At 45.0% G+C, this 26,407-nt stretch overlaps 1 protein-coding gene and 1 long non-coding RNA gene across 2 annotated transcripts in view; one reads left to right on the top strand and one right to left on the bottom strand.

The window, feature by feature from the left end:
- Positions 1-26,407, top strand: part of LOC135243040 (zinc finger CCHC domain-containing protein 24-like) — a 48,992-nt gene that overhangs the window by 10,326 nt on the left and 12,259 nt on the right. The gene's annotated exons all lie outside the window — the stretch shown is intronic.
- Positions 14,175-26,407, bottom strand: part of LOC135243050 (uncharacterized) — a 28,524-nt gene continuing 16,291 nt past the window's right edge. The window contains exon 4 of the long non-coding RNA XR_010326546.1: positions 14,175-14,947. This is a non-coding gene — a long non-coding RNA (uncharacterized LOC135243050). The remainder of the gene's footprint in view (positions 14,948-26,407) is intronic.

Below are 26,407 nucleotides of genomic sequence, written 5' to 3'. Positions count from 1 at the left end.
TAAACTGCATGTTTTACTCTGCGTGGGCTGCTAAAGGAAATAAACTGTGGGATAAGCAGGTCCCAGTGAAGCTGACTGAAGTCGTGTCTGTGGGGCGGGACGGGGGTGCCAGTGTAAACACACAGGGCCCTGCTCCAGCGCTGTGATCTGGGTCCAGCGATGGGGATCGCATTCGCAAAGCCCCGCTCCCACTGCATACCTCTGCTGCTGTCCAGAGATAAAGCACAGCGCTCTGCAGTCCCCCGAGAATCTCAGATTCCCCCCCCCCCTGTGGATGGGCTGCTGGGGTGGGGGGTGGGGGGTGGATTGGAATCAGGATGTCACTATGTTGGAAGTTTATGGCAGGCGCTAGCTTGCGACGCTAAATCCACTGAATTGGGAGCCTGTTGTCGGTGTTGGGTGGCGAATTGGGCGCCTGTTGCCAGTGTTGGGTAGCGAATCGAGAGCCTGTTGCCGGTGTTGGGTAGCGAATCGGGAGCCTGTTGCTGGTGTTGGGCGGCGAATCGGGAGCCTGTTGCTGGTGTTGGGCGGCGAATCAGGAGCCTGTTGCCGGTGTTGGGGGGCGAATCAGGCACTGTTTCCGGTGTTGGGTAGCAAATCTGGAGCCTGTGTCGGTGTTGGGTAGCGAATCAGGGGCCTGTTTCCAGTGTTGGGTGGCTTGGCCATGCTAAGGGTGCTCAGGCTGCAGTGGGCTTGTCAGTTATTAAAGGAATCCTGGACGCCATTTTCTTTTGGCACGCGGCCAGCCCAAATGCACTGGCTTTCACGAAGAAGACAGGGACGGCTTTAATGGATGGATGTCCTAAAGGACAATAAAGGCATTCAGCTGGTCAGCCTACACATCCCAGAGCTGCAGTGCCCAGGCTAAAGCTTTTTTTTTCTGGAAAATGGAAAATTGCTCTTTGCTGGAATGTTGGTGGCCGAGCCAGAGCCTCAGCTAGCCAGCTCGTCTGTGACTCCTAGCCTCTGCTTAACCCAGGTCCGGTGTGCTCATTAGTCCAGAGCCTCGGCTAGCCAGCTGGGCTGTGACTCCTAGCCTCTGTGTAACCCAGGTCCTGCTCATTAGTGCTGAGCTCCAGCAGCCGTGCTAAGCTGCAGTCACAGTCAGCGTTCAGTCCGAGCGGTGTTGGGTTTCAGTCGGCAGTCAGTGATATCCGAGGCTTCCTTTGTGGGAGACGCTCGTTACGCGCTCGTGATCCCTGAGCTCGACTGAAAGGCTGGAGACACACTGCAGGGCTCGGACAGCGTTCCTGGAGACACACTGCAGGGCTCGGACAGCGTTCCTGGAGACACACTGTAGGGCTGGGGCGGCGTTCCTGGAGACACACTGTAGGGCTGAGACCGCGTTCCTGGAGACACACTGTAGGGCTGGGACGGCGTTCCTGGAGACACACTGTAGGGCTGGGACAGCGTTCCTGGAGACACACTGTAGGGCTGGGACGGCGTTCCTGGAGACACACTGTAGGGCTGGGACGGCGTTCCTGGAGACACACTGTAGGGCTGGGACGGCGTTCCTGGAGACACACTGTAGGGCTGGGGCGGCGTTCCTGGAGACACACTGTAGGGCTGGGACGGCGTTCCTGGAGACACACTGTAGGGCTGGGACAGCGTTCCTGGAGACACACTGTAGGGCTGGGACAGCGTTCCTGGAGACACACTGTAGGGTCTTCCAACAGTCAGGCACAGCCAGACTGGGATTCATCAAACGGTTTGGATCTGACAGGAATGGCCTTTGTACTTTAGAGATCTAAGGAAGACATAGTTTTCCAGATTGCTTGTCCATGGTGAAAAGTTCCACAGTGTGTAGAAGTTATACAGCTTGCTGAAACTTATGCAAACCAAAACACTTTTCATCAGAATGTTTTGAAATGAGCCAAGAAGATAAACCATCTACCTATAAATGTTGAATGTAGTGAATTATGTCATGTGATAAATTATGCTCAGTACATTATTTAACATTGTGTACTGAAAGACGGGAATAATGAGTGGTTGTCAAAATGGTGCTACCCTCATGAATCTCCCAGAGGCCTTTTTAATGAAGCCCTTTTTATTTCAAAATGCATCGTTTATTCAAGTTGTAATGGTGGTTATAAAATGTGTGTTAATATATGTACTGTATATATAGCACACAGCTCCCACAGGCTGATCTTTAGGGTAAGTTGGCCCGCACTAAGAGTTGCAGCGGCAGGCTCTGAATAACCCAGCGATGCCCTTTTCACATTTCCCCCGGTTTGCTCTTTGTGTCCCGTGGTTTGGATGAAGTTCTGATTGTGAGGTTGTTTTCCAGGTGACAGTGTGACACTGCAGCGCTGAGAAATATTGAGCATGCATCTGTGCTGTGTGCAGTTTTTCAACTTATCTATCATAAAATACTCCCTTTACAAGTGGATGGCAATCTGGACATTAACAAACAGTTTTTGTGATACTTAAGGCAACAGGAATGTAAGATACATTTTGTGCTGGCACTGCATGGTGTATTTGTCTTCTGGAAATTATGCAATTTGTCAGTTAATCAGGAGATGAATGGTGAATGATTCAGACCCGCTTGGTAGCGCGTGATATTTGGGTTAGCAGTGTGGTTCAGCCAGGCGTGCAGTCCATTAAATAGGACAGCAGTGTTTTAATACCGACACGCCCCGTCTCCTGTGGCCTGCAGCTGTGAGGCCAGTAACAGGAGTGCAGCTGCTCTCTGTATGCACATGCCTACTGTGCTTAATATAAAAAACAGTGTTGCTTGTTTTTGCACACTTTCGTATTTTGAGTATTTTTTAATATCATCTCCTGAAGTGGGAGATTCTGGGACGGTTCTCAGGGATGAATTTCACAAAACAAAAAAAGAAAAAAAAAAAAAACATGCAGGCTATTCACAAGAAATGCGAAACATTTCCCTCGCACACTGACTGAGGATCTTGCAAAGTCGTTTGCACCAGTGGAATCCACTGAGGGATCCTGGGAAGGCTTGGAGCAGCAGAAGCCAATGAGAACTGGCAGGCAGTAGCGCATATCTACGCCTGTTCTCCTGCACCGCTGACCTTGGTCTGGTGTCAACAGAGACGCGGTGATGTCGACACGGCTTTCAGCAGACGACTCTGCGTCGGGCCACCCTTAGAGGCTGGGGATGGCTCGTGAGCCGCAACACCTTCAGACGCTCCTGCAATAAGAGCTCTCAGATCACATTTTCATGTGTTTCAATGCGCCCATTCCCAGAATAGCTTACAACTCAGATGCATGTCGGTATTTCAGGTGGATGAATGCGGAGTTAGCCTCAGGTTAGCGGTATTTCGGGCGGGTGAATGCTAATGCTAGCTGTGGAGCTAGCCTCAGGTTAGCGGTATTGCAGGCAGCTGAATGCAGATGCTAGCTGTGGAGCTAGCCTCAGGTTAGCGGTATTTCAGGCAGCTGAATGCAGATGCTAGCTGTGGAGCTAGCCTCAGGTTAGCGGTATTTCAGCCGGCTGAATGCAGATGCTAGCTGTGGAGCTAGCCTCAGGTTAGCGGTATTGCAGGCGGGTGAATGCAGATGCTAGCTGTGGAGTTAGCCTCAGGTTAGCAATGAGGGTTCATGGAGCTGGACACTGTGCCTAATTCTGTATGCATGAAAACAATGCATTGCAATGAGCTTGGACAATCAGATGAAATTTGTTTGTTTGCTTGATCTTTGTGCTGATCTGGCCTTATTATGTAAGCCTGTTTCCATAGAAGTTAACCCAACCAGAGCAAAGTGGGTTTTTCCCCCTCCAGCTCTGAAAGAGATAGAAGTAGGGCATGCACGTTGACGACACTTCTTCCTCTAAAAGGAAATCAAAGTTAAAAGAATAGAAAGAGGGTTTCCTGACAGCTGTTTCGTGTTTTGTTTGGGAATATCAGTCTTCCTTTGGGTCGCTGATACAACAGTTGTCCGTCTTCCCCTCCAGAGCAGAAAAGAACAAACTCTGGCCCCTACACAGCCTTTCCTGCACAAAACCCTATCCTTCAGTTTCAGCAAACTGTATTTTTCATATGCTTATGAGTTTGGGAGTTCTGAAATTAATAAGCCTATGATTACAAATATAAAAACTGCTTGCTTACATGAACTATTCAAAGGAAAGGGCAAGACAAGAGTTTGAGTAAATGTGTTTAACATTTTGGAAGAAGTTATTTGAACAAATGTGAGGGCAGTAGGTATATATTCTACAAATATGGTCTGAAAAATTCATACTGCTCCTGGACATTTTTTCTGATGAAACAGATATCCATGTCCAAGCAGAAGTACTGTGGTAAATACTTTCTGAGATGCTGTAAATTTATGTCAATCTTTAAGATGAGCGTAAGTAATTCCTTATCACCCCTCCTTTTGAAATGTCCAGAATCCATTAACACTTCAGACTTACACACGGCTGTAAGATGATGTCAGATTTTTGTCAGAAAGTAAAGTGTGTTTGAGAATGTCAAACTCACAGCAGTGAATAGGACAGACTCTCTGGTCACAAAGGCTTCTACAGTCACAGAATAGACTTTAATATGTTGTCTGGAGATTGCTGACATCGAAGGAACAATATGCTTTTTGTTCATGCTGGGGTATGTAGCTGGGGGGGGGGGGGGGGTGTGGGGAGGAATAGGAAGGCCCCTCCCCGGGGCAGAATCAGAAGGGTATTTATTCACTTAGGGCAATTATTTTTCCATTAACTTTTTATTATTACAGACAGCTCCATAGAAATGTGTAATATCTGCTTGAAGCAGAATGAACAGGTCAGCACTGGGATTGTCTGCGCAGATTAAGCAACAAAGCTCATCAGATAAATGAGCATAATTAACTAATAGTGGGGATGTTTATATTTTTATTTTCCTATTATTTTATGGTCCCTACAGAACACACTGTATGTTTGTATATTACATCCATGGATATACAGTGAGATATTCAGTGTTAAATACACTCTGAGAGTTTATATGAGTCCACTTTGGCCATAATGGATTCAAGTAAACTCTGTCTGAGTTTATTTAATACTGAATATTTTATTGCGTATTAACTGTACGTTCTTCACTTCCATGAATAGCATGGATGAATAGTTTTTTTTTTCCAGTGTACCCCTGAACAAGTTTCTTAAATCTAGTCCCAACCTTGTTTGAAAATGCTAGTTACCGAATTACCTCTACTCTACATTCTATACAGCAACACTTACAAAGCTTCCATAACTGTGAATACAGTACTCTGCTGGAGTAATCAGGTCTAATCCCTATGCCCCCTCGCAACCCACCCCCCCCCCCCGCCCCTAAATTTAGGCAATCTCAGGCCTTTTCTCCGTTAGCCTGCTAACGTGTGGAAACGCAGGAATCCCAGCAGCCCCGGGCAGTAAATGGCGGAGGCGGGACGTGGGGCGAGATTGGCGGGAGATAAATAAGGCTCGTATTGTTCATCTCCTCGAGGCTCTGGATGAGAAGGTCAGGAGGTCAGCTTGCATTGTTGCCTCTGCAGGAGGCGGACTGCCCCTCTGTGGCTCGAGTCCTGGAGCATCGCTGCCTCTGCGTGTTCTGCCCTACTGCTCACTTCGTAGAGGCCCTGTCCAACAGCAAACCCCGCCTTCCCAACAGCTGCCTCGCATTCTCAACAGCAAACCCCGCCTTCCCAACAGAAGCCCCGCCTTCCCAACAGCAAACCCTGCCTTCCCAACAGCAAACCCCACCTTCCCAACAGCAAACCCCGCCTTCCCAACAGCTGCCCCGCCTTCCCAACAGCAAACCCCGCCTTCCCAACAGCAAACCCCACCTTCACAACAGCAAACCCCGCCTTCCCAACAGCAAACCCCGCATTCCCAACAGCAAACCCCGCCTTCCCAACAGCAAACCCCACCTTCCCAACAGCAAACCCCACATTCCCAACAGAAGCCCCGCCTTCCCAACAGCAAACCCCGCCTTCCCAACAGAAGCCCCGCCTTCCCAACAGCAAACCCCGCCTTCCCAACAGCAAACCCCGCCTTCCCAACAGCAAACCCCACCTTCCCAACAGAAGCCCAGCATGGGGACTGGTTCCGGTTTTCTAGTCAAAACCCACATTGCAGCTGTGAAGATGTAACAATATGCAAGAATATAATTAAAAGCACTTTTAATTCAAACTATTACACCAAAACACTCTTCTCCCTTAATATATGTGACTGTGGTTTTAGCGCACATGCTTATCAAATTCTTATCTTATCCGTGCCGTGTGTTTATACATGTACGTATGTCTTAACTGAATTCCTTTCAGCGTCTCTAAGGGCAGGATGGAAATGAACTATGTGTTGCTGTTTTGTTTATATGAAGTGGGCCGAGGGTCCAGTAATAATCAGGGCTTCTCAAGGCCTGGTATGGTATTCCCTAAATACTTATTTTTGCCGTGAATACTATTTTTGCTGTTGTGCCAGCAGATCCAGCGATATTATTAGGGGCACCAGTGGGAACACCATGTTATATTTCAATATCACACACTCTCTGCAAAATGTTATCTTAGAAAATTCAAAAGAAAAATGTTTTTTCCCAGTGCATTGCAAAAAAATAAACAGTAGGTTGTTTTCTTGAACTTGGGCACACAGTTTGATAGCAAGAAAGAGCAGCACTCCCCAAAACAGAAACACACCGACCCCTTTTGGAGATTAAAGAAAAGAAAGAAAAGGCAGCGATCGCTTGATGTGCGAACGGGCTTCAGCGATGTCGGAACGCTCAGCGCATGACAAGCTGTTTGGATTGAAAACAGGAGACTTCAGATCAAACGGACAAAGATACGCTTGTGTGAGTGAAATGTGCCGGCTGGTCCCTTCGACACTGCTGCTGCGCCGTGAATCTCCCTTTGGAGAAGGAGCAGCTCTGTGAATCTCCCTTTGGAGAAGGAGCAGCTCTGTGAATCTCCCTTTGGAGAGCGAGCAGCTCTGTGAATCTCCCTTTGGAGAAGGAGCATCTTGGTGAATCTCCCTTTGGAGAAAGAGCAGCTCTGTGAATCTCCCTTTGGAGAAGGAGCAGCTCTGTGAATCTCCCTTTGGAGAACGAGCAGCTCTGTGAATCTCCCTTTGGAGAAAGAGCAGCTCTGTGAATCTCCCTTTGGAGAAGGAGCAGCTCTGTGAATCTCCCTTTGGAGAAGGAGCAGCTCTGTGAATCTCCCTTTGGAGAAGGAGCAGCTCTGTGAATCTCTCTTTGGAGAACGAGCAGCTCTGTGAATCTCCCTTTGGAGAACGAGCAGCTCTGTGAATCTCCCTTTGGAGACGGAGCAGCTCTGTGAATCTCCCTTTGGAGATGGCGGAATTGAACGAGAGATGGTGGCGAGTAAAACCTCCGGCTCGTACTGTAGCCCTTCCCCTTGTCTGTAGTGCTCCCAGCTAAACTCACACAGGCTTCTGTGCCAAAAAACAAAAATTCAACTAGAATGATGTTTGTATGTTATGTGTTTGCTGTTCATGTGTCTGTTGTGTGAAGAACAGTTGAAGTCATAGGCCTGGATGGAACATCATCCTGATTTGGCTGCATGGCACACTGTCACAGATGTGCTGTATGTGTCTGAGCCCTCTTTATTAATAGTCCTGTGAAGTCCTCCTCACTTAATGCCCCTGCTTGTCACTCTGAATGAGAGGTATTACAAATAAACAAATATAAATAAACTATGACTATTTACTAATAAACGTTTTTAATTCTGAGAGACTATTAGCCTGTCTCTGTCTGTCCAAATAGAGCTATTTCCTTCCTTCAAAGACACACTTTGGCATGTTCATTTTGGTCTCTGCCAAACCCAGAACTGTGTTTATAGAGAAAACAATGTATTTACATCAATAATTATTGTAAGACTTAGTTAATACAGTTGTTGATTGAATCCAGGCCTGTGTCAGGATTATCTTTCCTAATGGTAACGCTTAACTGTTGAATGCAAAAGTTGTTGATTGTTTTGAAGTTATGCGCATAGCTGTCAGTATGTGTTAACCAACTTCTGACATGAATAAACATGTTGAGCAAGTAATGAAAAACATCTGGTTGAAATTATTATTCAAAGTTAAGGACACCCCGCATTGCATTATGCGTACGAGTTTAGGGACAGACCGCAGCATTTTATTTTTCGAGGAACAATTGAGGTGAAGCATGTTGCTCAAGGATACAACGATAATGTCCCATCCTTTGTTGAGCCCCCTGATCCTAAGACCCAGAATCCTTTGCTTTGAGTCCCGCTGCTGAATTTAAATGATGCCTGTACATAACTGCAAGGCATTCGTTGCATTATCAATACATACCATAGGAGGATATAGTATACCTTTTACCCATTACCATTGTCTTTCCTTGAGTTTTTCTAGGGATTGATAAATGGAAATATAAAATTTTTTGCTCTTTCATTTTTCATCTTGGCCACCTGTGTGGTCTCTGTGTATTATTTTATGGAATAATCCACCAGATGAAGAATACATAATTGCATTATGCTCTGTTTTCAAATGGCCATTCAATCCCCCACTTCAGAACCACTTCAGTCTGAAGGCCTGCAGCGTCTGAAACTGATTATGTTAAAGACTGAAGTCGGGCTGTTTTTGTTTCTGATAACTCTGTTATCTGGAGGATATATTTCTGTTTGCGTTGGCAGGATTGCCAGCTCGACTCCGCAGAGCTCAGGTCTGGTGCCCAGGGCGCTTTACCTCGGCAGTGAAGCTGAGAGACCTGTGGGAATCAGGCCAGGTCTCACACACGTGGCCTCGTTCGGTTTGGACTGGACGGTGGGCCGTTACTGGAGAGGCTTTCCTTTTCCCCCAGAGTGCTTTGCAGTTGCGGAAATAGAACTAGAAATGTATTTGCGGTCTTTTGCGGTAGAAATGTGTGTATTTTTGGGGCTTCATGCAAAGACCTTCCATGCATTAGTGTACAGGCTGTAGCCTATATTACCAGACTGAACTGGTGTAATTTACAGTCTGATGTTGTGGACCATTATATGAATCAGGAATCAGAAATTTTCTCTTTTCTCTAACTTATCCCATATTGATATCATATAATTGTTATCATTGATCATTCTGTTAAACTCAAATGCCAAATAGGTACTTGTGTATTGACTATGTTTCTTTGGTGGATTCATTTAGGAGTACATGCATGAAGAGTGCTGTTTAGCCTCAGAAATTCAGCAGCAGAAAGAGTCTGTTATATTTGCTCTAAAAAAAGGCTTTTCACTTAATGTTTAGTAGATACACCGTCGCTGAAAGGTTGAATGTGGCTGTGTATGACCAGTACTGTACCACTGACTTAGATATTATTAGACACAATTCAAGCTCTCAAATGTTTGTGGTGTAGGCCCCAATTATTAGAGGAAGTCAGAACTATGTTTAACAGATCCAAGTGGCTGCGGTGGTCTCATTGATGAACGTCAGTGTTGAGCAATGCAGCCAGGTCTAAATTCGGCCAGAAGCAGCCAAGGTGCGTCGGTGTTATTATCAGACGGCTTTATTGAGCTGTAATGGATGCTGCTGGACAGGATTACTGTGAAAACTGTACTGGGGGGAAACACTGATCTGTGGGGGGGGGGGGGGGTATTTACAGTCTGACATCCAGACGCCGGCTTCTAGCCGGCCGCCGGAACAGACCAGGGCGGGGGTGGGGGGGGGGGTTCACTGGGAAGGAGAGGAAGTGAGTGACATTTATAATGGGTAAGGCTTATCTGTGGTGTTGGATACCAGGCCTAGCCCCCTAGCCCCCCCACGCTTAGGGCTCTACTGTAACACTTACAAGGTTTTCCTATACTGCACCTGTAGACACTGTGTCTGTGGCAACACACACACACGAGTGAAAAGATCTTATTATTATTGCATGAAATACTTGAAGAACTCTGGCTACAGTCCGCGCAGACAAAAGTCCAGTCAGCGAAGCGATTGGCCTAGCAGCTGTAGAGCGATTTATGGCTTTCCACCGTGGAGCTCCACCCTGACTGTCTGAGGAATCTGAGATAACCAAGAGTTTCCCTCCTCAAATCTCAGGCCTCTGCGTCCTGAACGAAGCTGGGAAAATGTTGTTTTTTTGGGTTTTTTCCGCATAGAAGCCCCCCCACCTGGCCCGTCACTCACTCCCTCTGAAACTTAATCCCATGGCACAGATGCACCCGTTCTTAGAGCCAGCATCGCCGGGATCGGGATCTTGGTGTCTAATGCAGAAGAAAAGATACAGATTCTGGGGTTGGGCAGGGTGGTTAACCCCCCAGGAAGCACCGCCAGCCCCCCCAGCACGCCCGCCAGCCCCTCAGCCCCAGCCCCCAGACCCGGCCAGCCCCCCAGCACCCCGGTCTGTGCTCTCTGTCCCGCGCCAAGCTTACATCAGTGCAGTGTTGGGCAACAGCGATAATAACAGCAGTAACTACAGCAGTCATTCAGATGTGAGTCTTAAACACCGCTTCATTGGCTGAGGCAGCACGCTTTCTCAACTGCTGAAATGTCTTTGATAATTGCATTCCATCTTTGTTGAATGTCTTTACTCCTCAGCTTCGTCTGACTGAGTTAAACAAGCGCTGCGTTTCTTTAACTGTTACAGCAAAGCGGTTCTTTTGTTCATGTCACCAACCACTGAACTTGCAATGTATGCACAAAAAAATATGGTAAAAATATACACTTTAGTTGCATCTTTGTGACATAACTTAGGTCTTTATGAAACAGGGTTTGAAAGCAGTGCGTTTAAAAGCAATGCAACCTTGAGTTCAAGAGAGGACAGATTACAGTGTCCCTCGATATGCATCTCTAATTGAAAATACAATATTCTGGTAAGAGGCGACTTAAAAATCTAAATTGAAAAGTTATTAAAATATTTCAAAACTAATCCAGATAAACAGGGAGCATCATGTTGTCTTCCCAGCATATTTCATTGTCAACAAAATACTTGCTTAATATGTGTAAACATTCCTCAGTTTATTTTGTGGGACGACTGGCAAGCACACTCACAGTCAGTGCACTGTTATTGTGAGTTTTACTTGTGGTGAAGGATTTAGGAAATTCAATTTCCTGACAAACAGCAATAAAAAATGTAATACTTCACAATGTAGCAGACAACAGGCAATTTACAACAACTACAGATTTTTTTGTAATGTAATAATAATAATAATAGTAATAATGATGTTCATATTCTTAAAAATGCCAATGAAACGTCTACTATAGCTCTAACAGTGCTGACCAATCAGTACTGGTGTAACAGTGCTGGAACTGTACTGATTGGTCAAGCCAGGAACATTATATTATCTTAATTCAATGTATTTATTATTTCTTCATTTTAGTGTAATTTTAGTTTATACTATTTCTGTCACTAATGATAGTTGATAGTAATAGTTTCCTTTACACAATACCAAAACTTGCTAATTAGGTAATGCTATCTCTTGTAACATTAAACGTTAGCTTTCCCTTTTCCCGTGCCGTTCATTTCTTGAGCCTTTCATAGATTCTCAGAGCTGAACTGAAGCAGCCACCGTTATAGCAGTTGCACCTGATCGCGTAAGCAGATATTGAGCACCAACACTGCGTGATTTACTTTCTTGGCACGTCTGGCCGTCTAGCATATGGACTTTCCATATATGCATTTGTGCAGCTAAAGAAATGCTGAGGCAATTCAGGGCCTTTGTCCCAGAAACTGTTCCTACCTGGTAAAAAAACCTGCAACCTTTTGGTTAAAAATTCAGAGCCTTATCCATACCACCCCAATAAAACGTGCTGGAAACATAAGCCAATCAGAATGGGTGCCCAGGACTGGAACCATTAGCCAATCAGAATGGGTGTCCAGCTTTCCTTTTTTTGGCACGGGATCATGTTCCCTCCTCACAGATAGAGACAGTATAGTTTAAAGGAGCCCATTCCTGTGTATTCATGAGAAGGGCACAGGGCCATGGTTTAGCACAGAAGCCGATGCCTCTCACTTACTGTGTACCTGGTATGCAACGATGAGCGGTTCATTTGGAAAAGCTATTTCAAGCTTCCGCCTTGGATTAATGCATAGTGATATTACTATTCTTACTATCATGAGAGAAATACGTTTCTGCAGTTTGCATGTGCTTTGTGCTGGTACCATAGCTACACCAAGCTAACGCCCTTTTTCTGATGAAGTAATGCTGGAAATAATGAGGCCTCACTTGTAGTTATGATATCACTCCCTAGATTAATAAACATGAGTCAGAATGGCATGCTACTTTAAACACAAATATTAGCTTGATTATTGATCTGTGAACAAGATGTATTAGTGCTTCTTATTGAGTGAAACAAAAAAAACCTGTTATCCTTTGAAATGTAATTAAAAACAGTCTAAAATGTCTGTCCTTGAGGTCACCCTCCTTATTGTTACAAGGAAATCATTTGTGTTATAACATGGATTTTTTAAATAGTATGTGAAAAATTCCAGAATAAATGTATATGATGGAACACATCTTTATGCCTATAAAATAAAAAGCCCAGAATCCAATAAATATGATTTGTTGGATTGCATAATGTTTACTCTCCACTGTATGTATTTATGCTGAGTCCCCTGCCTGTGCTGAGAGTTTATTCTATGGTAGTGCTTTATGGGAGGATTGGTTGAGTCTCCTGCCTGTGCTGGAGAGTTTACTCTATGGTAATGCTTTATGGGAGGACTGCTTAAACCTTTCATAAAACGTTTATAACGTTTGTAAACGTTTCATAAGTGCGCCCTTTGGTTGGGGTCCAGTTTTTACAAAACTGTTCTGATGCTGGGCTGAAGTTTGCATGCTAAAATCTGGTTTGGGTTTGGAAGAGGAACACAGTGCAAGAAATCTGATCTTCGATCTTGCTTCCTGTCAGCCTACAGGACGCACTACAATTCCGGGAGTGCTGTTCGTTGTTGAGATGAACAGAAGATAACGGTCACCCTACTGTGTTCAGAGTTCCCGAGTGTGTACATTTTTACCTTCCACAACATCCTCACAATCTCACAAATACGCTATCCTGTGGTTCTTATGTCTTCGCCGAAGAACCCTCCAGTTTCCTGTTGGGAAACCACAGCGATATCGCCTGACAAAGGGAAGTTAAACGGGATGCGCTTCATTGGCTGTGAGAGAATCGGCCTCAAACCGCCCTTCCCTGTGCCCGAGAGCCGAGGAATCCAGCGAAGCACCAGGAAGAGCCTCCTGATAACCTAGCTTACCGGAGCTAGACTTTCCCACCGCCCAACATGGAGGGAGGGAGGGAGGGAGGAGAGAGGGTGAGGGAGAGGGAGAGGGAGAGGGAGAATGCTGTCATTTGTTGTTTTATTAATTAGTATTCTTCATCTAATTATTAGTTTATGTATTAGCATGTATTAGGAGTTTATTTGTTTATAACTGATGACATTGCATGGTAGTATATTCACATTGTAATGTGCTTTGTGAAGCTTTGGCAACACATACTGTATATTGAAATTTGTCATGCCAATAGAGCATTTTGAATTGAATTGAAATTGAGAGAGAGAGAAAGAGAGAGAGAGAGAGAGAGATGCCTCCTCATATACCACAGTAACTGTGTTTCCTCAGCCTGATTCCTTTTTTAAAGATATTTCTGGACTTTATCATTTCCCACATGTTTGAGGTGAACAGTGGTGGAGGTCACAGGGAGAGTCCATGTGTCTTTGTCACTGTTGCTAGTGAGCATGTCAGAATGGTAGAATGCTTTGCTTTGTGTTTGCCGCTGAAAGTGGGAGAGATTAGAGGCACAGTGACAGATCCACACAGCAGCGGGTTCCCGCCGTCTGTACCCTGTTTCTTCAGCGTGAGATCTGTGGGGCCTCTCTGCTCCCCAGTAATACTCACAATCATACTTACAGTAATACTCATAGTCATACTCACAGTAATACTCACAGTCATACTTTGTTCCTCTATGACTGCGTGCACCATTTACAAACTGTTGTTTGCAGACTTTCAATATTTTAGGGATTGATATGAAAACCCAATTTTACATAACTGATGTAAAGAGTATTCAGATTTGGCATACTGAATAGGGCAGCTGGTGTAAGTGCTCTACAGACCTCCTGATCCCCTAACATAGGTGATGTCTCTCGGTTCGGTGTGGTTTTCACCATGCAGAAGGGCGTATGGACAGTTATACTCACTGAGCTGTCCATGCCTACACTCAGTGTCTCTCAGTGCTTGATGCAGAAGCACACTGCCGAGCATTGTACTACTTAGTCCATTTTTTAAATCTGAACTTTGACCTTTATTGACAGAACTTCAGAGAGCTTTGGATGCCAGAGCCCTTGTCATACATCACTGTGGTATCTATGCTCATGTGAACTGCTGCCACACCATCTGTCAGAAGCACTGGGCTCTCCGGGGAGTCTTGTGGCGTGGGGGAGGTGGACTGGGGGCTTGCTCTGGCTGTTCATATGGAATGCTCTGCTAAGGGTGTATGGTGTGATAGGACACGTTGAGGGCAGACAACTGTGATGACTGATATATGGTGTCGTACAGCTACAAGTATGCCTCATCCTCTCGGGTTTAAGAGCAAAATGTTAACTTAGGTGGCAATGGCCTGTTATGGAAAATGATCTTACTTACATATTATCATCTTGGTGGATGTAGGACAGAAAAAAAGTATTTGCAATTTGCAATACAGGAGGTGAAAATGCTTTGCTTGGATCCATACTAAATTTAACTGCACCTACAAAGTCAAAACATCGAAACTTACACGTTCAACCTGTTTTTATAAACTCAGGAGTGTGTTCAGCCACATTTTTATTGTGTGCAGCACATGATTTTAGCACCAGGCGCTAAATCATCTCGCGGAGAAGGGGTTCCTGTAAGTGGGTCTGGCCGAAGAGTCTGCCGCGGACGCGGGCCGTGCCTCCCGCCAACACCGCCTCTATGCGCCGTGAACCTTTGGACCACCGCGGCAGACACGAGGCCGGCGTGTTTTCTTTCTGGGAATGTGTGGGGTGAGAGATCGGCCACGGTGGGTTCACACCTCCCCAAAGGGATGAGAGCGGCCATTCAGCTCCAGATCATTCAGGTAGTCCAGCGTGCTCCTGCTCTCCTACAGTGTGAATGAAAACACTGTAATTACATAAAACCGCAGGCCTCCCCATGCACACCTCCACCTTCAGCTTATGCTGCGGGTGGTGTACATATATAAATCATTTCATTACGGATGCGGTGTTTAAATAAAAAAACATGTTCGACTGACAGCATGCAGCAGTGTTATTTCTGTATATGTACAGGATGCAGCAGGAGGTAGCCAGACTTTAATGCTGTGATTGTGCAATGTGAGTGTGGTTGCTTGGTAATGCTCTGATTGTGTAATAAGAGTGTGGTTGCTTGGTAACAGCTGTATAGAATAAGAACCTCAACAGATATGGCACATCCAGCTACAGCTTCTCCTCCAGAACGCGCTCGTATGTCAGGTGTATGGACTCGCATTGCCAAAAGGACACAAATATTCTATATTTGACTCTTCCTGCTCTTAGAAAATCAATATGGCGTTCACTTGACATAAACCTATAAGGGACTGTCACTTTAAACGTGCTGTTCAGTGCAGTATGTTAAACAATGTGTGCATGAGTGATCCGATTACTTTGAGCTAACCCCCAACTGTTGCCTCATCCACTGTGGAACATTTATTTGTAAAGACACTATTTATGCTGGCTTTATGGTGTGTGTGTTTCCTCCAGAGACCTCTAAATAGTCCTGGAAACAGTGGTGCAACAGCGGCGATATAAATTAGCTCAGGATTGTGAAATGTATCCGGTTTGCGGTTTCACTTGAAAGCATAAACTTGAGCGTTCCCCTAAGTTCCATGAGTCTTCATGTAGAACGTGCTGCAGGCAGCCATTTCTACAGATTAAAAGGAACCACTTGCTTAAATGAAGTTTGTATTTAATAAAGGGAACTACCATGGCCGTTCCTGACAGAAAAATAATACACTGAATTATCTGGATGAATTTTGGCATCTGTGGCCCCAAAACCTTGAGCAAGCCAGTAAAGCAAATGTGCTAAGAGAGTAAGTCGAGCAGAACGGAGTGTTACATCCCCCACAATCCTCCTCTCCATCGCTCATGCCAGCGGAATCTAAACTGTTGAAACGTATATGTGTATCTGTGCGTCTGCACACAGCCAGAAAGCGCTCATCTTTCAGTCCGTCTCTCGTTTTTCTCTCCTGCTCAGAACAGCTGGGCTCCTCTGGGAAACGCTGCAGCTGGGCTGAGTGGAGCGGCGCAAGAGCCCGTTAGCGTTTTGGGTGCGTTAGCGCATTGGGTCTGTTAGCGCTCTGGGTGCGTTAGCGCCCTGGGTGCATTAGCGCTCTGGGTGCGTTAGCGCCCTGGGTGCGTTAGCGCCTGGGTGCGTTAGCGCTCTGGGTCCATTAGCGCTCTGGGTGCGTTAGCACTCTGGGTCCGTTAGCGCTTTGGGTGCGTTAGCGCTCTGGGTCCGTTAGCGCTGTGGGTGCATTAGCGATGTGGGTGCGTTAGCGCTCTGGGTCTGTTAGCGCGCTGGGTGCGTTAGCGCTCTGGGTCTGTTAGCATGCTGGGTGCGTTAGCGCTCTGGGTGTGTTAGCGCGCTGGGTGCGTTTGCGCTCTGGGTGTGTTAGCGCGCTGGGTGCGTTTGCGCTCTGGGTGTGTTAGCACGCTAGGTGCGTTAGCGCTCTGGGTGTGTTAGCACGGTGTAATCCAGCACATGGTGTACAGCGGTTTCTGCGCTCTGGTGTTCTCGGGCCTGGTGTCCCCCGGGAGAGGGGGAAGGGGCTTGGGGGCGGGGGAAGGGGCTTGGGGCTCGGGTTCGGAGGACTCCATTGTTTATACTGATGGCTTCCAGATGCGGGCAGGGAGAGCGCCAACCTCCCGGGGCCTTCGCCAGCAACCAGGAAGCAGGCCAGCGCTATCTGGAGCGCTCGGAAAACATGTCTTTACTTCAGAATCACCTCAGGAAAAAGGGGTTTGGAGGCCAGTTATTCTACTTGTTTCAAAAGTGATTTTTAAAAAAAAATTGACTTTTGGACACTGGAAGCACAGAAGAATTAGCAGTTTTAAAGAAAAGGTTTAAATTGTAAGTCAGTTAAGTGAAACATGAGAAGAGGGAACAAGCTCTGGGATTGACCTCTGATTGACCTTGGAAACAGTATTTGTGTTTGTTGTTCCCGGTGACACTCGGTTTAGGGGACAGGCTTTTTCCATCAACCAGAACCTTCAGGTACGGCCAAGAAAAAAAACTTCAACAAGAGGGAGAGAAAGCATTCTAAACAGCCTCACAACTGCTCTCCGATATTTTCACTTTTGTTCCAGGATTGAACGTTCAGAACAGTCAGATGTTCCAGTCCAGGGGGTCGAGTAGCACACCAGCAGCTCAAATACAGAGACGCATCATAAATTTCAATCAGACACGGAGCATTTTCAGATGCAATCAATTATTCTCCTATGTATGTCTGTCCAGAGACTTTAGCATCAAGGAAGAAGACAATCAAATATCAACCAAATCTAAACAGACAATACACTAGACTGTAGAGAATGTCAGGTTCTCTTTTATAATGTTCTAAAAAAAGTATGAACTGAACGCGTGTTACTGATACAGGAACCGTTCCATGTATTGGACCCTGAAGCTATGAAATGTGACTTACTGGCAGGAGTTCAGTAATATTTTCACTCACACTTCAAATATATTTTAGCTCTTCAGTTTTGATTTGCCAGCACTCTCTAATACAGTAAATCAGTGAATATTTTTGTTACAGCCATTGTTTGACTGGAACTTTGTGCAAAGGGCCAAAATATACACAGTTTTTACTTCCCTCTCTTAACTGTTGCAGAGCCCTTGTGTGGCTGACTATTTATTTATTGTAAGGTTGTTCAAGATGTCTAGGCACTGATTCAAGGGACATTCGGCAAAAAGTGACTGTGGAGCCAGATTTATCATTTCACCGCACACCTGTTTCCCTGTATCTTCTAGTATTTATGTTCTGGCTCAATGGCAGCATGAAGGAGGCCACTTCCCAACATTTCAGATAAACAGTAAAAACATATGAATGATGGGCACTCATATAAACTGGAGGGAGAAATATTAAAAAATGTAACGGCAAAAGGAATGGTTCAAACTGCATGAGACCAGTAAAGTGCCTGAATGACACAGAATCCTGGACTGAGGAAGAGGAGAACCAGGAAGTGGAAGGCGCACTGAGGCAGATGCCAAAATAACAATCAAAAAAAGAAAAATAAATTCAGATTAACAGATTGATTTGTCTGAACGATCAGACAGAATGATTGTTTGAAGCTGAAGTTCAACCAACCCTTTCCTCTGATCTCCAAATTCAGAGTCCACTGAGCTCTAGTGCCTAAGCCTGTGGACTCTAAAAGCAGGCTTTGATAAACTGTTCAGATTCCCTGTTGAGTGGATGGAAAAGATGCTTCCTAAAGCCTGGCAAAATGACTCATCACCAAAACTGTGGCCCTTGGATATTTAGAAAACAGAAAAGAAAGTATGGTTCTAGTTTCCATTTCCTGTGAAGCCACACGCTTTCTGCGACGGTGAAGTGCAGATGCCCCTCTAAGTGGGTATGGGTGGGTGTGGCAGACCTGGCACACGAGGCGCTATCAGCGACAGACACGCAAGAACAGCGGACACAGCGCCCGACTTGGCAAACGGCAAAAAACACGAGAATCGCAACGAGGAGGAGCTTTGCAGACAAGACGCCAACAGGAGGAGAAACTTAAAGCCTGCTGCCAAAGATCTTCCCCACAAAGACGGAGAGGAATGGTGGCAGCGAGTAGAAAATGTTCTGAAAAGTCAGCTTTGGAGAACATTACAATGTCTCAGCAGCCAAGTGACTTAATGAGAGAGTAGCCTGTTAAAGCCAACCGCTGAATTTAAATACGGAGTTTCTGTACCATAAACCTCAGACTAGAGGCCCGCTCCCCACAGTCAACCACTCTAGTGAAGCATTTCTGTGTGGGAATTCTGAAGTAGTATCATACCATACATACTTGTAAGGCAAAGTACTTTTACTGACAAATTTGACTTGTTTAAACAAGGCCTTCCTTACCAGCCTGTCTACAATTGGCACAGCTGATGACTAGACTTTTTCATTGTGCTGTGTTTCAGTCAAAACATACAGTGCAGTCCATAAGTATCTGGACAGTTTTTGTTGTTTTGGCTCTGTACTGGAGCACATTGGATTTGAAAGGAAACCATGAATATGAGGTTAGAGTGCAGCAGCTTTTAATTTAGGGGTATTTGCATCCATATTCAGTGATCCATGTAAGAATTACAGCCCATTTTATTCATAGTCCCCAAATTTTATGGGACCAAAACTATTCAGTAAAATTAACATGAATGAATGAATGAATGAATGAAACATTGCATTTATATACCACTTTTCCAGATGCTCAAAGTGCTTTACAGTGATCACTCACCTCAGCCACCACCAATAATCTCAAAGCCGCCATATTTAGTACTTGATTGCAAATCCTTTACATTCGATGACTGCCTGAAGTATGCAACCCGTAGACATCACCAGACGCTGGGTATCTTCTGTGGTGATGCTCTGCCAGGCCTGTACTGCAATCATCTTTGTTTTGAGGGATATCTGCTTTCACTTTTGCCTTCAGCAAGTAAAACACATGTTCAGTTGGATTCAGGTCTGGTGAATGGCTTGGCCAGTCAAGGACATTCCACTTCTTGGCACTGAAAAACTCTGGTTGCTTTAGGTCAAGGTGCTTTTGGTGAAGTGCCAACCAATGGGTTTTGAGCCATTTGGTTGGATCTGAGCAGATGTTTCTGTCCACTTAAGAATTCACCCGCTGCTGCCGTCAGCAATCACATAATCAGTGAAGACAGGTGAGCCCGTTCCAGTAGAGGCCATACATGTCCAAGCCCTAACACTAACTCCATCATGTTTCACAGATGAGATGGTGTGCTTTGGATCATGAGCAGTTCCTTTCCTTCTCTACTCTCTCTGCTTTCATTCACTTTGGTACAGGTTACTACTCATCACATCTGTTCATAAGAGTTTGTTTCAGAACTCTACAGTTTCTTCCCCCCCAAGTACTTTTTAGCAAACTAACCTGGCCACCCTGTTCTTCAGGCTTGCCAGTGGTTTGCATGTTGCAGTCTCTGAGGTTAGGGTGGTATAGCTGTCTCTTTACATTGGTCTTTGACATCTATGCCTGCATCCTGGAGATTGTTCTAGATCGGTCTGACCATGGTCTCTGATCGATTTATTCAGATTTTTCCACCCCATGATGCCCTGCTTTACTGACATTGACACTTCTTTGGTCCTCATGTTGAGACAAATACACATTCCAAACCTAGAATCAACTCTGGACCTTTTGTTAGCTTTCTTGTGCATGAACTAATGATGCAACAACACACAGCTGGCCAAGAAACAGCTGAGCAGCCAATTATCCCATTACTTTTGTTCCCCCAAAATGTGTGTGGGGGGGGGGGATTGGGCTATGTATAAAAAACGGGCTGCAATTCCTGCATAGTTCACCCAAATATACATGCAAGTTAAAGCTGCTGGTCTCCACTCAACCCTCACGTTCACGGTTTCATTTCAGATCCAATGTGCTGGAGTACAGAGCCAGTAAAATTAACATGAATGAATGAATGAATGAATGAAACATTGCATTTATATACCACTTTTCCAGATGCTCAAAGTGCTTTACAGTGATCACTCACCTCAGCCACCACCAATAATCTCAAAGCCGCCATATTTAGTACTTGATTGCAAATCCTTTACATTCGATGACTGCCTGAAGTATGCAACCCGTAGACATCACCAGACGCTGGGTATCTTCTGTGGTGATGCTCTGCCAGGCCTGTACTGCAATCATCTTTGTTTTGAGGGATATCTGCTTTCACTTTTGCCTTCAGCAAGTAAAACACATGTTCAGTTGGATTCAGGTCTGGTGAATGGCTTGGCCAGTCAAGGACATTCCACTTCTTGGCACTGAAAAACTCTGGTTGCTTTAGGTCAAGGTGCTTTTGGTGAAGTGCCAACCAATGGGTTTTGAGCCATTTGGTTGGATCTGAGCAGATGTTTCTGTCCACTTAAGAATTCACCCGCTGCTGCCGTCAGCAATCACATAATCAGTGAAGACAGGTGAGCCCGTTCCAGTAGAGGCCATACATGTCCAAGCCCTAACACTAACTCCATCATGTTTCACAGATGAGATGGTGTGCTTTGGATCATGAGCAGTTCCTTTCCTTCTCTACTCTCTCTGCTTTCATTCACTTTGGTACAGGTTACTACTCATCACATCTGTTCATAAGAGTTTGTTTCAGAACTCTACAGTTTCTTCCCGGTCTGCAAATAACTTGCATGTATATTAACTTGCAAATATACATGCAAGTTAAAGCTGCTGGTCTCCACTCAACCCTCACGTTCACGGTTTCATTTCAGATCCAATGTGCTGGAGTACAGAGCCAGAACAACGCTAACTGGGTCACTGTCCAAATACTTACGGACTACACTGCATATTGTTTTGCTCTGCCATCCAAACAGATGGTCACTGCAGACTAAACATTGTCATATTGCCCACATCTTGGGATAGCGCTTTATTGTTGCAAGTAAACTTTACGGTTAACTTTGGATTTCAAAAACCTCTCAGAATTTGGGGTTTATTGGTTACACAAGCGGACACTTCCCTCAAACAGATCAGCTGTTTTTCACTGGAACATCCATTTACATTTATTCGATTTTATATTCAACAGAAACAAAAGTACTCACATAAACATTTTGTTTTTTTCTGTCACTATGTCAAGGAAAAGAGTTCAAAATCATTTCAAGCTGTACTGTACAGCAGAAATGTTTTTTTAATTACCATTCTGGTTTCTGGCTGCCACAGGGTACTCAGACTAAATCAAAAGGATTTGTTTCAATCTTGAGAATACTTTTGTCCCAAACCATTCCTCTACCATAATGACAAAGCAAATTACTTTATTTGTAGAGGAAAAATGAAACAAGAATTTGTCTCAAATGTCAAGTGAAAATAGATTTTTTGTACTACAATTATATGAAATACATATGGTTACTTAAAAGTATAAACAACAGCTATTCTGTCGTGTACATGCTGGAAGTGGTCTGTTTTGTGTCTTTTTAGTTTTTTTTTTTTGCAGTTTCGCTGGTCAATACCTTGTTCCAACTGTGGTGGAAACGGTTAAGCGCTGCGTGACCTTTCACCCTGCGAGTGTGTGTGTTTGTTTTGCTGGTTCTACAGAGTGAAAGCGGCTTCCTCCTGCAGGAAGAGCAGGACTCTGCCTTACCCAGTTACATGCTGCACGGTGTCCGTGTCTGCAGGGGAGGGGGAAGAGGGGAGGGACGGGGATGGACTGCGCATCACCGCCATAAGGCCGCCACAGCGCCCCACAGTGGAGGCTCACTGCCACTGCAGGCAATGACGGCTGATTCATTAGCATTTCCTCTACTGTGACATTGCTGTAGGTCAGCTAAAAAAAAAAAAGTGAAAACCTGATTACTTATTTATTATTTAATTTCCCACCAATACACTATATGTGGAATGCATCTCTCTTCATGGCCAGAGGTGTGGACCTTTAAAAAGAAACCTCTTCTCCCCTTTCCGTGCCGTGTTACATACCGTACATCCTACATGTTTACTGCCCGAGGCTTCAACATGTACACTTCTCAATTTTTTAGCCCCCCCCCCCCCTTCGCATTCTAACACATAACTTAATTGAAAACAGATAGGGGGATTTTATAATGGGTTTAGTATTTTCTTGTGTTATACAAGTGTGGAGTTCATCTGGCTTTGATTTCCCCCCCCTCCCCTCCCCCCCCCCCCGAGTCCTCTAAGGGCTGATGGGACGGCCCTCCCCAGCTGGCAGCGTTGACGGGGGGTCTGAGGTATTCACCCCTCTGAAGGGAGCTGCAGCTGATTGGTGGATCAGTCAGGCCAGGACCCCCCTGAATCTCCCTGGGGGGCACTGCTGGAGGGAGAGAGGACCTCAACTTCACTCTTTAATCTGCTTCTCCTTAAAAAAAAACAAAAAAAAAGCGGCGCTTTGCGCTTAAGGAGATGGGCCAGACCGATCCCCTAGGGTGAGACCCGCTGCTCCCGCTGAGAGATAAAATGGGTTTTGCCCAGATTCCAGCATTTGGCTCATAAGGCCAGATCAGTCAGAAAAGCACTGAGTCACACTGTATCTGAATTACCCGACTGGTGTCTGAGTCAGTGCAGATGTATCTGTACTGCAGCTATGACTTCAGGGACGGGTTCGTAATTTCAGGCACTTGATTGGTACCAACCAATTTCTGCTGTCTACGTTAGTAATGACCTTTACCAATCTCTCCTTACTGGAATTGGCTGGTGGTCCCTAGAACAAGCCACTTCTATCCTAACGTAGGGTAGATGTGAAGAGAAAACTCTACACACTACGCCGTACGATAAGATTTAAGGTCAGCAAACATTTTCTGCTTGACCAGCTCGTATATTATCATTTTATTTTCTAATTAAGGTTTTAATTTTGCTCGACAGGCGCCCAGGGAAACAGAGTGTGTGAGCCTCTTCCTGTAGCAGCGAGATGACCTCACAGCGGCCATGATGGATGTGTTAGCTCCAGAGCGCTGCTCAGCGTGTGAGAGTGTAAACACACGCCCGAAACACACACTGCGCCCGTCGCCTCGCGTTTAAACTCCGAACAGCAGTTAGTCCCTTCGGACCTCACCAGATTGCAAAATGCCGTTTTACAGAATTCAGCGCAGAACACAGCCAAACCTGGGTGTTCAGTACTGCTTATTATTGTTCTGCTTATTATACACGAAAGTGTATCAGGACAATGAACAAGATAACAGAAAATGTAAATGGTGTACTATTATCAAATAAAAATAAGCCCACTGACCGATGGATTATGAAGTTAGAGTTATTTGGCACAATATGATTAAATGAAGCTTAAAAAACTATTAAATGGCTGCTTACTGTCGGCTTACCGAGCTTTCAATAAGCCTGTCAATTTCACCAGAGGTTATTGGCATACAACATTTTAGCCAATGGCCAGGAATATATTGGAAAGGTTTAGATATGGTTTGGAAAACAACAAATCATATGGTCACCATGTGTGTCCGATGACTGTGTTTTGCCGTTAGGATGTGAGGCAGTGAAATTTAAACGGTAAACGCAGGTAAAAAAAAAGGTGTCTGTGATTACAGGTGGTGAAGTAACAGGTCTGCGAGCTTTCAGCGAGCAGCTCGGTCACGTGTGCACGAGCACGGAGACTTCGCACGATTCCCATACTTCTGTCTGTGTTCCACCTTCAGACTATTAACTGAGTTTCGCACAGTGGGTAATAAAAAAGCATTTTAGCCTCAGATGGCTTTGAAGTGCATTTCCCCAAAGTTCCCTGCTGGCTAATCGCAGCGTGTCATTAATGGAGATGAACGGGAGGTTTAAAAGGGAAATCACTGCTGGTATCTTTGGGCCATTATCTTAATGTTCGTAATATTATCAGAATTAGGGCGCTTTGGTAAGGCAGTGCAGTTACAGGAGAAGGGTGAACGGCCTTTGCTGAACGCGTTTACAGACATTCACTCTCACCCCCCCCACCCCCCCCCCAGGGCACCGTGCACATTCGCCGTCCCTCTGAGGTGTCGGAGAGAGACTGTTTTCCCAACCCGACCCTTCGGAATGCCAGACTCTGAGAACGGAATGCTGGAATTCTGATGTCATGGATTTTTATCCCCGTTCCCAACTGGCAAAACAACAGACCTGTTTGTGCGATATTCCCAAGTGTTGGTGTTCAGCTGCCCCCAGGAATGGGGGGGAGGGTGGGGGGTCAACACACAAAACAAAGAATATTTCAGCCGATGGGGAAACTCTGCCCCCCCAGGGAGGCCTTACTCTCGCTCTTTCTCTGCGAGTCGAGCGGCAGTTCTTCTCACTGATTACTGAACCTCGGCGTCACGTTTAAAAAAAGCGTTGATCTGGTTAAACTAACCCGATTAACACCCATAAGCCACTCTGTTCAACGATAATGTCAGCCGCGTAGTGTGTGGAATGTGTCCGTTTGGTTTCAGCTGAGTCAGCAATCATGGCGCACAGTGCCTCACCTCAGAGTCAAAGAGTGCACTTGACTCAGTGTTATTATATATATTTACAGGACGCATATGCATAGATGGGTTTATGTGAAACTGAATACAAGTTCTGGGTGAAGCCAGCTGGCCCACGTAGCTGCAAAAGCAACGCAGCTGCAACACAGTAAAGAAAAGCGGGTCAGATGAGAAGCTCATTAAGAACAGCACACACGCACACACACACGCACACGCGATCCCCAAAAACAAACTGTTCTTGGGTAAAAGCATCACAATATGCATTTTTCTTAAAAAAAACAGGAAAAAAACCTGGCTGCAGTATACAGGGACCCATGCAGCCTGGATGATGGAGGCATTTCCCAACACATTATATGCAGCTGCTGATATGCATCTTGAGTAAACAGAAACCATCTTTAAACAGAGTCCAAGCCAACAGCGTTGTATTTCTTTGTTTAAATATATACACACTTTAACACGGTGCTGAGAATGGGATTTTGACCGCAAATTTAAGAGTGATGTCATGACACTTGAGTCAATCACGCGTACATTAATATCTGAAAAAATGTAGACAATAATTGAAAATAATATTACTAATGCTCGTCCCTGATGTCAGTGTGCAATCTGAAAATGATGTATTTATTTTCATAAGACACTCAAGTTGAAGTGGTGTATTTATTTTGATAAGACACTCAGGTTGAACTGTTGTATTTATTTTGATAAGACACTCAGTCAGCCTGTACTCCCTGAAGCCAGTGGAATATGCTGGAGTAATTCCATGTTGCTCTGTCCCTCCCAGCCGAGTCGTACATCACTCCTCCCGTTCAGAAAGGAGAAGAAAAACACGTCCAGCTCATTATACGGAGCTGCTCTGAGTCCACAGCTAAATCTCTGACCCTATACGCACGCGAAACATTTAGGATTTCACACAGGCCTGCGTCTGGGCAGAACAATGACTTCTATTCAGACAAATGCCGATCCTTATTTACTTATTTATTCTTTAACCTTTAGTTAACCCGCATGGAAATAAAATATGTTTTGCAAGAAAGATTTGGAAAACTTCCCTTAAAATTAATTTTAATGGAACTAAATAGTGAATGTAGGCCTGTGTTGCATTGTTATCACTTAACAATTTAAGTTCATTTTATTATGGCACAAATTTTTTTTATTTTAAAAATCGCCAAATTGACATGTGCTGTAGGAAGGGCAAGTATTAGCTGTTTCAGTTAATGTTCAAATTTCAGGATGAATGTTTTATTATTGGACCTCAATCTAGGAATCTAGGATCTCATCAACACCAAATAAAAGATCGCTGAAGAAAAGTAGAATATTCTGCATGACTGACTCTACCATTCCCTTACCATCAGAGAAGCAACAGTAATTTGACATCATAAGTCATTTAAAAATTCTCACAAAAAACCACAGATTTTTATGGTTATATTTAAGACCTTTCACATGAGTTTCATTATCGTA

Source organism: Anguilla rostrata, chromosome 2 (genome assembly GCF_018555375.3).
Source record: "Anguilla rostrata isolate EN2019 chromosome 2, ASM1855537v3, whole genome shotgun sequence".
Taxonomy (NCBI): domain Eukaryota; kingdom Metazoa; phylum Chordata; class Actinopteri; order Anguilliformes; family Anguillidae; genus Anguilla; species Anguilla rostrata.
Note: the sequence above shows the minus strand (reverse complement) of the source record. Positions and strands in the feature narration are given on the sequence as shown.